This window comes from Podarcis filfolensis (assembly GCF_964270895.1).
Source record: "Podarcis filfolensis genome assembly, chromosome: 7".
NCBI classification, from domain to species: Eukaryota; Metazoa; Chordata; class Lepidosauria; order Squamata; family Lacertidae; genus Podarcis; species Podarcis filfolensis.
This window is the reverse complement of record NC_139603.1, coordinates 50640087-50655164: the sequence shown is the minus strand read 5'-3', so window position 1 is coordinate 50655164 and position 15078 is coordinate 50640087. Positions and strand designations below refer to the sequence as shown.

The following is a 15078-nucleotide window of genomic DNA, read 5'->3' as shown; positions in this document are numbered from 1 at the left end:
GAATGAATGGGAAGCCCCATTCACATGCCACACTGAATGTGTATGGAGGGAAACAAGTGAGGTCATTTGTGTTTCAGGTTCTCTGTAATGCAAAGAAAGCCCTACATGCAAACTGTTTTATGAATGTAGCGTCCATGCAGAAATTCAGCTGAATATATGAAGGTTGGGAAGGATAACAGCATGTGCCATCCCACTCCCCAACTCAGTGCACTTAATGCAATGCATGGGAATGGCTATTAAATGCAAGGATGCAGTGAAACCTTGTAATAAAGCCTAAGACTACTTCTCTAAGTATGAAGGTTTAAATTCTTTGCTGTTGTACAGTGAATAGTGTAACACAATTTGTTAAGACCAGTGTACAGATGCACTCCACTAGAATACTTTCTTCCATTTCCTAGTGTTCAATTAAAGCTGTTATCATTTTTTTCCAGTGTCATTGCTCTGTCAGTGCACCCTTCTATACTTCTGCCCCTCTAGGGGGCAGGCACACAATATGCCCACTTCAAGAATCTACTTAAATCTTTGGCTATTCTCCTTGTGGCTCCCTATCCTGCTGCCCTAAACTAATTCATTCTGACAGAATTCTCTGTCACTTACTCACAAGCTGCATTCCAGCCTAACAGCTGGGGCTCTGTTTCTCTTTTCTCTGTTGTACCTTTGGGGATTCCAGCTCACAGTATTAGTGTGTCAGAGCCACTAGGGCTACCTGAAAGTAAAAGCTAAATGTAGGTTCAGTAAAATTCCTTGTCTGATAACAAAGTTCTTTACTATATTGTTTTTAAATGGAAAGTTACTAGACTTGCCATATAAGGTTTTTTTAAACAAACAAACAAACAAACAAACAAACAAACAAACTGTGCTTTGAGAGGACAAGTCCCTATCCAAGGGCTCATTTCTGAAAATATAACACTTTCTAAGAGGGTTAAGATTAAGAAGTGGGACCTAGCTGTGCTTGCAAGAATAACAATTGTGCATCTCTTCCTAGTGATGCAGAGATTTTTTTGTTGTTGACTCACCTGGTCCATGGCCTACTTCTGACTACTTGTTATTGCAGGCACAGCTTATTAACTCCTCGGAACCCACAAAAGAGGTTGGGAAGATTCTTCAATTCAGGGGATGGACGAAGGGCAGTAGCTCTGAGAATAACTAGAAGTAGAAAATTCAGTCAGAGGTTCATATTGTTACCTGAATTTCAAAGAAAGCCATAAAATTGAAAAGTGATCATACTGGATTCTAGACCTTTCAGGAGAAATCCTAATAGTACCAAAGTCACCAGTAGCATAAGACCCGTGATGCACCTATGATTAGAGCAGAATGGTAACATGTGTTGCTCATTATAAAGAATCACTAATTCCCCAAATCTAAACATATCTCTGTGCATGAAAATGCTATTACATGTATGAAAGCATGTTTAAGGCTGGGTATATGTAGTTCCTAGATACCTAGTTTTAGGAAGTAATCCAACTGTAATAAATGAATGAGTGCCATATGAATTGTGATATAACAGTATGATCAGCACAAAGCACCATTCTTACGCTTTGGGGGTTCTTATGAATCAAATAAAAACTCTTCTCCATTGATCTGAAGAAAACCTTCTCAAAACCTGAGATCTATACAAGTGTTCTATACAAAGCAGGTACATTTCAGATTTCCTATTATCTGCTGCAGTTATATTTGTGACTGCGTAAATAGTGCAAGCACTAAAAATTGAAGGTGGGGGGAGGAATCTACCTAAATAACATGTCTTATGCTGACAACAAACTATGGTGTGTGTCAGAATTTAAGATAGTTACTTAGGCTTTCTGCTGCTTCAGTTGCATTAAAATTTGCAGACCAGACAATCTAGTTTATGAAGTGCCTTGGCTAAAGTAAGCTGGCAGAATAATGTAGAGAATCTCCCTGCTTCTATTGTGCAGCACCAGCTCTGAGAATAAAAATACATTCTCTGCCTCCATGATTGTCAGTCTGCCACCTTTCACAAGCACTGAATTCTTTTGTCAATAAAGAAAAAGAAATTGAACATTTACATCTGCATGTTTCAGAATAAGCCTTAGGACTGAACGGAAAATTAATTGAAGTGTTATCTTTTTCATGGCAACATCACAAAAGTTTCTTCATACTGGGAGTAAATAATATCACTGTGTCGAAGAAAATTAATGCCTTTGTCACCTGTGAATAATTTAAGTGAAGCTGGCATATATCATTACTTCACTGACTTAAATTATATTCGGTTTCTTCAAAGAAATGAGTAGTGTCCATTGAGCTTTCTGAGGTGCAGTGTGAGTTTCACAAATTAATATCAACTGTAAAAGAAAACATTAAATAACTATCACCTACCAACACAATTGTAGCACATGTTGCAGACACTTTAACTATTTCTTTGTGGCTAACATAAGGGAGTTTCAGTGACAGTGGAATGATTGTTCAGCTGAAGACAGATAAAGTATTACTGATAAAGCATTAGATATTGAAGTCATCGGATAACCTGCAACATTTCTAGCTGGTGACAAAACACTAAGGATTGTCTGTAAGGAAGAGTGAATTGCTCTTTGAATCAGGTCAGTTGCCATAGCAGAAATAGATGCTTGTCCTTAGAGATAAGTAGGACTCCTGAGATGCAGTTTGCTATCCTCTGGCCTTTAGTATATAGAAATTTCACTCCAACCTCAACAGAAAAGCTTATGGTAGAAAGGAGATCTGCGGATGCTTCCTTTCTTTTGAGGTTCCCATATTCTTACACTGTGCTCACATGTGTTCCTTCTTACATTTCTTCCCTTTTTACTTTTATGCCATTATTTCCAATTATTATTTAGTGAATTTAAATCCTGCCCTTTCTTCTGAAAGAGCCAAGGGTTGCATTCCCCAGCTCTTCCAAGTTTGCAAGGATGGTACTTTCAAGGCCAATAAATAAGTTACAAACAAGTACTTTGACTGCCACTTGAAACAGCAAGTTGAAATTCCTATTCACAAGAAAAATGTCCCTTGCAATCTCTAAACATAAAGTGTAAGAAGAATTGCTTGGATGTTTTTACCTCTTTAACAAAGTACTGACTTCCCCAGAACAAAATCAGAAGTGGATCCCTCATCAGGGATACCACATAAGCAGACTGGTAGAGTCAACCAAACAGGCAGCACCAGCTTGTTCTAGTATATACTGGAACATATCCTAAGAAAAACAGACAGCAGAGTCAAATAAATAAATAAATAAATAAATAATAATAATAATAATAATAATAATAATAATAATAATTTTTTATTTATACCCCAGCCTCCCCAGCTGAAGCCGGGCTCAGAGCGGCTTAGAACAGTAAAAGTAACACAGCATTCTAAAATCAATTCATTCTAAAATCAATTCAGAATCAAATTAATGGCAACCATTGGGCTAGAGTTCTATGAGGATTACCAAAGGAGAGGCTCAATCTGTGCCTTGGCCAAAGGTCTGGTGGACAGCTCTGTCTTGCAGGCCCTGCGGAAAGATGTCAAGTCCCGCAGGGTCCTAGTCTCCTGTGACAGAGCGTTCCACCAGATTGGGGCCACAGCCGAAAAAGTCCTGGCTCTGGTTGAGGCCAGCCTAACCTCCCTGTGGCCCGGACCTCCAAGATGTTTTTGTTTGAAGACCCTAAGGTCCTCCGTGGGACATACCAGGAGAGACGGTCCCGTAGGTACGAGGGTCCTATACTCTGAATAGGGATTTAATTCAGCCTGCACCTAGCCTGCTGTGGGAAGTGAATTACCAAAATGGGTGTTGTGATAGATGGCATTATGCGACACCGCTCAGATATTCAGTTATCATGTTAATTTCTAACATTTTCATTTGTCTACACATTATCTTGCCCAGATCTGGAAATTTCTGTTCTTGGGCAGGCTTTGGTGCTGCTTCCGGTCCCTTACTGTTACAGCTCCCAAGTTGCTAGTCCCTTAGATTCTGCTCAGAGGTTATACAGCCAAGTGTGCATAGCCTTGGGGCTCAGGGAACCTGCCCATTCACTCTCCATACAATCAGGATATGTGGGGAAAAATCAGCTGGATAGAAAAGCAGAAGACCATGTGTCAAGATCCTAGTAGCTAATGAGTTTTGGACAAAAACTGAAGAGCCCTGAGATCAAAGGTTTAGTTGATCATGAAGCTTACGGACAGACCATTGAGAATCCACTTTCAGTCTAGCCTGCCCCACAGAGATTTTGTGATGCTGCAGTTGGCATGGGGAGCACTGCCCTTCCCTCCTGAGCTTCTTGAAGAAATGGTGGTGTAAAAGTATAATAAAACAAATAAATGTAGGGTAATTTTTTTAGATGATCTTCTTGACATATCAATACCTAGACTGGCTGCTGCTCCAAGCAGTTTGAAAAGTCATAAAAAATAAATAAAACATACACAGAAAAAGCTAATAATTATACACTTTCTAAATGCACATGCTTGTTGATCCCTTTTCCAATTGGTTTGGGGGTTTTTTTGGTGGGGAGGAGGGAGGTGTGCCTGTTTATGTTTTTCTTTCCTCTGTAATTTGCTTTCAGTAAATGAAAATGTTATTAGACATGAATTATGTATTTAGCAAATGCAATGCTGAGTTGTGACTGGTCCAACGTGATGAGGGAACAATCACATTTTCCACACCGCTATCCCAGCTGCACAACTGTCACTTTCTATTACTCCTGCCCTGAACAATTGAATGTGGCTTATAAAGACAATAATTGCTTCAAAATTGTTTGTCATGTTTGACTTGTTAGCAACAATCTACCAACCGTTGGTTACAATCAACTTCTTCGTTATTACTGCATAATTACATAAGTGAATATTTTAACCAATAATACCCCAGGATGAAAATTATCTTCCCCTCTGTAAACAACACAGAAATATTTTTGACACTTCACTTTCCTCTTTTTACATTAGCCAGGCTTAAATGAGTGACTTTATCCCTAAGTCCAGACCTAATGCAATAGCATGTATTACTAAAGCTAGCAAAATGCAGCAAAAGAAGGATTTGTGTTCATACTCTCATCAATTTCATTCACTGCAGATCCAGAACCAACAGTTGGTGAACCAAGGGCTCCAGGAGCTTGGAACTTCACTAGTCTAACCCATTTGTGACTGCAACCTGTTAAACACATGCAGACACAGAGGGCTGAAGACTGGGGAGGGGAGAAATCTAAGGCAATGTAATTACCTAATATTTAGAGACCCCCAGATGTCAGGGAACTGCCATCAGTTCAGAGACAAGAGATGGAAAGGCAGTTGTGTTATAGGGAACCTCTGAAAATCTTGTGAAACAGTTCCTCTTCCGGCAAGGAGGAAAGCCCCACCTCCAGTGGAGAAGAGGTGCAGGGACCAGGGGATGATAGGGAGAGCCTCAACACTGAGCCTGAGCAAACAGGAGAGGCAGGAAGTACGCCCTTGCCAGCGCTCATTCTGCACAGTAGGCTTCGGCGCAGGGAGGGGCGGAAAAGGCTGGGGGTGACGCGACTTTTATGCTGGGGGAGGTACAAAAACCGACCACTCCCAGATTCTGCTAGCGATTGAGCCAGACATGAACTTACGACGCTCTTCACTGTAAATAGTTTGCACCAAGAATAAAGCCTAGAAAAGACAGGTTGGAGTCTTGCCTGTTTACTCTCGAGCAACCACACCAGCATCTGACACCTACCTTTGAAGAAAAAATAGCAGGCAGTCACAGTGACCCACCACCACCAAGCCAAAAAACTTGTCCTAGCTGTGCATCCAACTTCTCTCATGTTGCTGGGGAATATCCTTGGCTGCAGAGGACTTTTCCATAAGAAATACAGATTTTTCTAAGCAACTGTAGCCATATCGCTGGAATGTAAAGTCATAAAAATCCATTCTCAAGTCACAGTCTGAGTGCAGCTCTCACCTGTTTGTCTTATAGTTGAAGTTTAAGGAGCTGTGAACAGTTTTAGCAATACACTTCTCCAGTTCAAAGGGAGGAATTCAACCTTGCACTCTTCTGACCATTCCATCTGCATAAGCATTTCTACTTGCCAGACTGAATGGCCCCACTCTCCTACCCCTGTGCAGTTCTGAGAGTTCATCTGGCCCACCAGAGTGGGTTTGAGGGAGGCATAGGGGCATGCAGGGGGAGGAACCCTCTTGTGCTAGCAGGAGCCCTAAGCTGTTTAATGCAAACAAGGACGCTATAGGGAAAACAAAAAGGAAAATGTGGCACCATCAAGCTTCAGCAGCTTTAAAAACAAAACAATGAAAATGGCACTGAAATAGCAAATGTTTGCTAAAATGAGTATTTTGTGAAGAACTTGCTGGACTCTTGCATGTGCTACTTTTGAGGTGAACATTGAAATGAGAGGATATTCTGCACAATGCTAGAGGAATGTCAGGAGGTGATAAGCTGTGATCTCACTGACTATCCATGAAACATCTAAATGTACATCTTGCTGCTGCAAAATTTTCACGTACAAAAATTATACACAAGTCAGCTGTGGTGTATTTTATCTTGCATGAAACAGCTTGTACAAACTTCCCTATGTTCTACAGAGGAGTTCACTCATGGGTGCACATGCTCCTGCAGGGACCTTTCCTGGTACCTGGAGTCAGTGGCGGAACTTCATGCTCTGGCACCGAGGGGTGGAGACCAGGCGGGGCCGGGGCTGGCACGCATCCTGGGGGTGTGGTGCACTACCCGCAGGGCCATGGTGCCCAGTGGGGGTGGGGGTGACAGCCACAATGGCACCCCACCGGGACTGGGCTGCCGGGGACGGTGCGCTCCCCCTACACTCCTCTTCCTCCACCAGTGCCTTGAGTGTCCCATCCCTTTCTCCCTTCCCCTGCTGAAATTAAGCTTGAAAGAAGTGCTCTATTTTAGCCAATAGAATACATTGTGATGTGTGTTTCATTGTGGTATGTGTGCTCATGATAGTTTGCAAATGAGAACAACATCAGAGGTCTCATTCTCTATATGTAATGTCCACTCAGAGTCATACCTAGGATGAAATCATGTTTGCCTCCACAGAAAAGAGCAACAGAACACTGAAATTGAGGATGTGATTGACATGGGTGCAAGAATCTCCTTCATGGAGAACTACACACAACATTCAGGGACACTAGCCACCCTCTTCAGAACTGACTCAAAGTCACCTACTGAAAGTGACTGGCAGTAGAATCTACAAAATGCAATAGCAAGCAGTTTAGATAGCTTTTTAGAAATAGATAACCCATCTATAATTATGACCTATAGATTTTAAAAAACAATTAAATGATGACATCAAAATGGATCTAGTAAATAGTTCAGTGCTACATTCCACAGAATTTTCTGTCTTGACTATGGATTCTATAACGGGAATGCTGATGCAGCTTTATCTACCACACTGGAGACAATGCTATAATAGCATTATTAGAAACGACAGGTCATTTTTTAAAAAATTGAACCCTCTTGTGTTGTATTTCCACTGTGCAAACTTGAAGGGTATGACCCAAACTGACAGCCTGCATGTTGACCACTGATCTATGCAATCCACAATCATTACATTTCAAATCTGTCTAAATTGAAAGTGAGAAAATAAGTTGACTGCACTTGTCTTGAGTAGGAAGAGGCTTCTGTAGGTTGTTTCCATGGAGCTATCTGCTTCTTGTTTTCATCTCTGTATGAAGGACTGTTACTCACCTGCCATTTTCTACTGTAGAAACCCAGAAAAACAACAACAAATACACACCATTCAGAACAGATGTGAGGCATGTGCTTTTTGAAAGCTCCGAGGGATAGTTGTGTTCAATGATATCACAGGGAAATAGGTATACTTTACTTTGGTCAGATATACTAATGTTTATATAAAATTATGGAACAGGACAATCACTTACAAAACAACTGGGAAACATGGCCCCTGATCCACACTTACAGCACTATGTATGTGCTGTGCGCACCTACCAGTTCTTGCCAATGTCAGCTTGGGCAGTTGCTTGGAGAACCAAAGCCTGAAGCCTTTCACCCCTCATCCCAGACAGCTTGATTTAATTCTCCACTCCAGAAGGCTATTATTGCTGCCAAAGCTGAAAAAATGAGGGTATCGTTTCACCAAATATTCTCCATTAGTCCGTGTGGGAGCAGGAATTCTTCAATATTTTAATGGGGAAGGGCAGCACAACAACAATGGCACAGCTTCTTTCCTTTAGCAGCCTGACCACCACTTTGCACCCCTCACAATGCCTTGCATTATTAAGAGGCATTGTGTATTAGAGGCAGAGACTATTCAAATAATAGCCCCCCCCAAAAAAATTGTCCTCCATTTCAGAAAGGGGCAAAAATATTCTCAGATTTTTATTCCAGAAAAATCTCTTTTGAGAAATTTTGGGTCAGTTCTGAATTCTCATTTTTCACATCTGTAGCTTTGGTGATGTTCTAGAAATTCGGCTCTTAGGAAATGACTTTATGACAACTAATGCTAGTGTAGAGCTATTTCAGAAGATACATCAACATGAGTAATTATTGAAATGATCTTTCGATATGATATTTCTGAATGAGTTGTTCCTTTTCTTTGTAAACTTAGCAGCCTTTCCTACATAAAATAGTAAAAAGATAGAAATCAACATTTATATTAATAGCCACTAGAGGTCTGCTGATATCAAAACTTAGGCAATGTGAATTTATTTCTGCAAAGTGAACTCTGTCTAAAGTATTTTATACATATTTTTGTTCCCCCGCCCTTAGCGTTACTCATAATCAGAGGTGTTAACAAGGATTTGTGGTTTTTTGATAAGTTGACTAATTTAAGGTATAGACTTTTATTTCAACTTTTGCTTCTCTGTGAATTGGAACATATGGGTGCTTTCCCTTTCTCACACTGATGTTTGTGGCAATGCTTATATTCCATCACTAGGTGCCATTATAATGCTATTTGATTTGGTTCAAAATTTGCCTCCTCAAACACAAGCCCTGTGCAGACATTATGATGAATGTGTGTGTGGACGGGGGTGGCAGAGATAGCACAGACTGTTTTTGTTTAAGACATTCACACATACAGTTTAATGTCTGCCTACAACCTACATGTGTACAAATACATGTGAATAGGACTCTTTCCTAACAGACACACCATTCTGTGTTTTCAAAATTCCTGATCATGTGGCTATAACCCTGTTTGCAAACAGGTGTATGAGAGATAATTCTGAAGGCTGGGTACTCTTCTCCAGCTTGCATTTTCAGGGCTTGTAAAGTTCATTTCTTCTTTGAGACAGTTTTTACATGCCCCTGAAGTTATTATACCAGCATCTCTACTTTTGTGCAAGTGTTAAAATGAACCTGTGAAGAGATCTGACAGGCTTCTGCACTAGGCACACTTCATAGGCTAGATACACTAGAGACACTTTGTGCTTGTGCTTTATGTGCACATAAAAGGTAAAGGTAAAGGACCCCTGACATTTAAGTCCAGTCGCGAACGACTCTGGGGTTGCGGCGCTCATCTCACTTTACTGGCCGAGGGAGCCGACGTTTGTCCGCAGACAGTTTTTCTGGGTCATGTGGCAAGCATGATTAAGCTGCTTCTGGCGAAACCAGAGTAGTGCACGGAAACACTGTTTACCTTCCTGCCGGAGCAGTACCTATTTATCTACTTGCACTTTGACGTGCTTTCGAACTCCTAGGTTGGCAGGAGCTGGGACCGAACAATGGGAGCTCACCCCGTCGCAGGGATTCGAACCGCTGACCTTCCGATCGGTTTACACCACAGCGCCACCTGCGTCCCCTTATGTGCACATACATGCAGTAAAAAAATTATGCCCAGTGTAATTATCTACATTTCCTTGATTTGTAGGTTTCGAGGTAGCCCTCACTCCTATATAATTGTGAAACACAGGGAGAGGGAGAGGGAGAGGGAAAGGGAGAGGGAGAGGGAGAGGGAAGGGGGGGGTCAGCTCTCTCATTAGACAAAATGGTGGCAGGTGCTAAGGGGCAGCTGTGGCAGTGCTCTGACTGTTCCATTTCCTCCTACAGTCATACCGTGGTTGCCGAACACCTTGGAAGTGAGTGTTCCGGTTTTCAAATGCTTTTTTGAAACCGAACATCTGGTGCGGCTTCCGTGGCTTCCGATTGGCTGCAGGACGCTCCTGCAGCTAATCAGAAGTCGCGCCTTGGTTTTCGAATGGTTCCAGGAGTTGAACGGACTCTGGAACGCATTCTTTTCGAGGACTGTGTATGTTGCATGCCTGTCCTATCACCAGCACAAATTGTAATATATATTTAGGACCCACTCTGTTCTTCTGATTATAACTGGTTTTAACTGATTTTAATATTGGATTTTTCATTTTTGTAGCCCAGCCTGATATGTTACGGTGAAGGGTCAGTAAGGAATCTAAACAACAACTGTCAGCCCAGACACATTCTGTACCTGTAAAGGGGCACCATTGTGTCCTTAGTCCCAAACGTCTTCCCCTTGCCCCAGGGTCAACAAATGGAGCATAAATACAATGGCCTCCTGTGAACTCAAGAAGAAAGCCAATGGTCCTCAATTCTAGCAGGTTAGCAGGGCTCAAGGAATAATGCAGAAATCTCTGTTGGTTTTGTTTGCACTAAGTTCCTCGAGAAACCAAGACAAAGAAACGTTAGGGCTATAAAAGAAGTGACAACACACTTATCACACTTTGCTTTTATACTGAGTATTGGCCATAGCCTATTAACATAATTTTATTTAAAACATTTCCCCACTACTATGATAGCCTAATAACATGTTTGTAGAACTGTGGAGTATTCCAACTTGATTGAGTGCCTCACATTATATTGTCCCTATTATGTTAAAGGATGGCAAGGTTAAGACGGTATGATTACTGTCCTCCAGGACGTTAATGAAGAGAGGGAATATTTTCACTCGAGCCAATTTCAGAGAGTGATATATTACCTAAATGTATTTTCATGTAGATTCTTGAGAACACCAGCTATTACACTATTATATACTTTTACTATACCATTAAATAGCAATTTTCATGTAAAAAATTGGACAAGTTTGATGTAAAATTTTGGATAATTGATAGCATATTTTCTATAAATCAAAATTGCACTGATTTTCTCACTTTTAGTTCCACTTGAGGTGCCATTCAGCTTTCATATGACAATTTTCTATATCTGAAGCAAAGGCCAGATGGAACACTTCCACTGATGTTACTTTATAAAACATAGTGAAAGTGAGCTATATCCAGCAGATTATATCTAGCTATGTCTTTTTCTATTATATTTGTGAAAACAGCACCACACCTAATTTCTTCTATAATTTCAACTATTTATTGCTTTCAACTTACTGATAAAACCCATAGCAGAATACCTGGCTGAAGGTTCCAGCTTAATGCAGACCTGACCCTGGCTAGTAGTCCATCTTGGCCCATGACTTTTTTGCCCCGTGAGGGGATAATGCTACAAAAATAAAACTGTTTCTTCCTGTTCACTCACATGGCCTATAGCAACCCGAGGACTCTTAGGATTGGCTCTTAAAGAGTCTGTACACATTCGCCTTCTATAGATATTATACTGAAGTAAAAATTCAAAGGAGCTGAGGGCATGCTACAACTTTAACTGTGTTGTTGTTCAGTTGTAAGCAGAAGTGGGCAGCCTGTCTTTTTCCACATCATGTTGTTTTCCAGCTCCCATCAGTCCTAGCCAACATGGCCAATGGTCAGGAATGATTTTCTTACAGTTAAAAAAAACCTGCCAATTCTTTCATTATCCCAATATTACTATTGCCTCAAATCCTTATTTTAATATACTTACATTCAAGGACAGGTGATTGGCAGGTGCATTTGCTAAATTCTGCTTATTATGCCCTCTAACACCACACAGATTTTTTTTTTACACAGCCAGGTGTTCAGAAACCTGCTGTGTTATTCCAAGGCCGGCACTTTTTCCTCACTTAAATTTTTCACCATCTTTCTTCCCATTTTCCTGTTCACTCAGTGGGAAAGTCTCTGAAGTATTCTCATGCTGGCTAGGCAATTTGCTGCAAAGTTTCAGATAGGATACAAAATTGAAGCTCTCAGCAAATGTTTCCTCCTGTTCCAGGTAGCTACATTCTGAGGATTTGCTGAGCTAGGATTAATAGTTGCCTCCATCTTGCCAATATTCTTTCTGGGTATTTAATCATTTGTAAAAACAAAAGTAACTTTTGGATTTATATTAATTATACAGTATCGTATCGGGATAAATAATCTAATCCAATGGATAATGTTAGTTAGGAGATTCACTCAAGTGACTTGATTCACTCAAGTGATTTCATCTTCTCTCAAGTTGAATAAAACCATCTATTTCCCCCAGCTATCTACAGTCAAGCCTGAAATGTCAAGCAAGACAAAGCAAATGCAGGCTCTGGCATCTTTCTCAGGACTTTAAGTCTCTCTCTTTTCAGCTCTCTGTCATAAATTTTTCACCCCACACCATCAAGGAAGAGTTATTTTTGTTTGAATTGTCTCCGGCCTTTCAAAGCTGCTTATAAATGCAGCTTTTGCATTAGAGACAGCTCTGTGGCATGGGATACCAGTAACAGTGGGACCCCAGTTTTCCAACTGCTCTGTCACAAGTTGCTGCAAATAAACTAATTTGCTAATGGAGAATGCACTTTCACTGACAGCATTTCTGAAGTCCTTAACTGATCCACAACACATGGCCAGTAAACACAGCAGTAATACAATCTTATATACAAACATATTGGCCACAGAAAACTAGCACCACTTCCTGACAAATATTTATCAATGGATTCTTTGAGGGATAACTGCAGCCTCATTTAAAGGGGGAGATATGCAAATAAAAATGCTACTATTTGCTTTGCAGTTGTTTTCTGCCCAGTTTTTAATTTTACACTATCTTTCTAGAACACTAAATAATACATTCCACTATGAATTTATTTTAGTGGACAATAGAGAGTAAAGTTACACTCACAGCTCAATCCTAAGCATGTATCCTTAAAATGCAGGTATAGTATTGCACAGTAACCACTTGAAATTTTCAGTGGGACTTACTCACCCATTGGTCTACTACATGGGTGTTGGTCCAATACATTTTGCTGCCTGAGGTAAATGATAAGATGTCCACCCCATCCCCCACCCCACTCCAGTTGCAGAGCTGGCTAAATCATGAGTTGAACCTCACTTCAACAGTAGTAACAGGGTAGCAACCTTGCTGCATCTGAAGCAGCAGGCTAGTTTAAGGGGACCAGGACAGTTTGCAAAGTCTACTCCGCTCTGTCCTCCAAGCAGAGAGGCCACAGAAACTGCAGGCAATTTCCACCTGCCTGGAATGGGGCCCTGACTCACTCCATCCACAAAAAGGTGAGGCTGCTAAGGAGACCAGATACTACCTTGCTGTGAGTCCTGGAGGACCTGCTCTCTGCCTTCCATCTGAAAGACAAAACAGAAACAGAGAAGTGAGTGATCAAATATATAGAGTACAGCCTGATTACACAGGCAACCTGATAGGAAAAGGACATGCTATGAATTGAATTGATTTTTTTAAAAGGATTATTATTTCGTTTCCTTTTTGAAACAGGAAGGTGGAGAGCTGTAGGTCAGCCTTGTTTTGGGGTAAATGAAGTAACAGTAGCAAGAAATGCAAGGGAGTGGATGAATTTCATTATTTTTACTTTGTTTTCCTTTGTATTTTCAGGACATCCGAACTAAATACTTAGACAGTGGAGACAGGTGGCAGGAGGGGGAGAGGGAGGAGGAATATTCTGTTTAAAATGTTAGCGTTTGTCCTGAACCCATGAAATATACATCAATATTTTGTTAGCCACCTTGAATATGGTATTTCAGAACAGTGGGGTGAAATACATCAAATAAACTAATAAATGGCCCTGTGTCTTTTCCTGTGCTGACAAGGGGGCTCGGCAATCTTGATGGGATTTGCTATCTGGAGCAGAAGAATTCTTACCTGTTCCAAAAGCTTTCTACAGACCTTGTCGCACAGCATTATATTAAAATTAACTGACCTCATGGTCAATGAAGATAACTGATGTTTCAGTTTGCACATGCTCAGCAGTTTCATTGTTACATAACAACAACTCTTGTTGCCATAACAACAACCAAGCTCACAATGTTCACCTTATATTGTCAATAAGACAGGGAGCAGCTTTCCCACTTTTGACTACAATAAAGCTCAGAAAAGTTGTTTCCATAAATCATGGATACCAGATCAGGGTAGGCCTTGTACTTGTATTATAAATGGATTCCCAGTGTTTTTCTCTTTGTCTGCCTTAAGTTCCAACAAGGTTTTCAACTGATAGCATCAGCACAAACATTCTGATGCTACAAAAAACTACATGACACTCTTTTACTGTTGCTCCCCCCTTCAAACTGCTGTACCATTTAACATACAAAGGGGAAAGCAGGTGGTGTTTCTGCCATACTATAACCTAATTATAACCAGCAGGCCAAGAGGGAGTTCAGTATCTGTGTTGGTTGAGGCAGGGAGAAGAAAGGAGACCCTGTTGTGTGGAAAAGGACAGAGTAAACAATAAGGAGATATTAAGAGACTTGAGACTGTACTGAGCCTTGAGGGAACAAGCAGAGGTCTTCAGAAATGCTGAGTAGTTGACAGATGACTTCTGGAAGGGCAATGCTCAGTGGAGGTCACCCTCAGCTTTCCCTGCTGCCCCTCCCTTCTGAAACGTTATCCTAGTTGTTGGGAGGGAAGGTGTGGAGAGATTCAGTAGTGACAGAAAAATCTTTAAGCCAGGTACAGTGGTACCTCGGGTTACAGACACTTCTGGTTACAGACTCCGCTAACCCAGAAATAGTACCTCGGGTTAAGAACTTTGCTTCAGGATGAGAACAGAAATCGTGCTCCGGCGGCACGGCGGCAGCAGGAGGCCCTATTAGCTAAAGTGGTACCTCAGGTTAAGAACAGTTTCAGGTTAAAAATGGACCTCCAGAACGAATTAAGTTCTTAACGCAAGGTACCACTGTATATTGTTGGTGATGTGGTCGAGGCTGCAAAATGGAAATCCCAGTGCCTCCTGGTTGAATCTATTCACCAGAAAGCCATTCAAAACTTCACTTCAGGTTCACTGGCATCAATAAACACCCTGCAGCAGTGGCAAGGAGCACTGGCACCAGGGTGAGTCATTGTAGTACAAGTCAGGCCCA

At 41.1% G+C, this 15078-nt stretch overlaps 1 protein-coding gene and 1 long non-coding RNA gene across 5 annotated transcripts in view; one reads left to right on the top strand and one right to left on the bottom strand.

Moving 5' to 3' along the window:
* Nucleotides 1-15078, top strand: part of NOL4 (nucleolar protein 4) — a 115519-nt gene that overhangs the window by 53957 nt on the left and 46484 nt on the right. The gene's annotated exons all lie outside the window — the stretch shown is intronic.
* On the bottom strand, nt 608-14457 carry LOC310766663. Its single transcript, XR_014550322.1, has 7 exons — nt 13865-14457; nt 12959-13332; nt 10344-10563; nt 7892-8013; nt 5642-5808; nt 3033-3166; nt 608-706 (listed from the first exon to the last, which is right to left on the bottom strand). It is a non-coding gene; the product is annotated as an uncharacterized lncRNA (long non-coding RNA).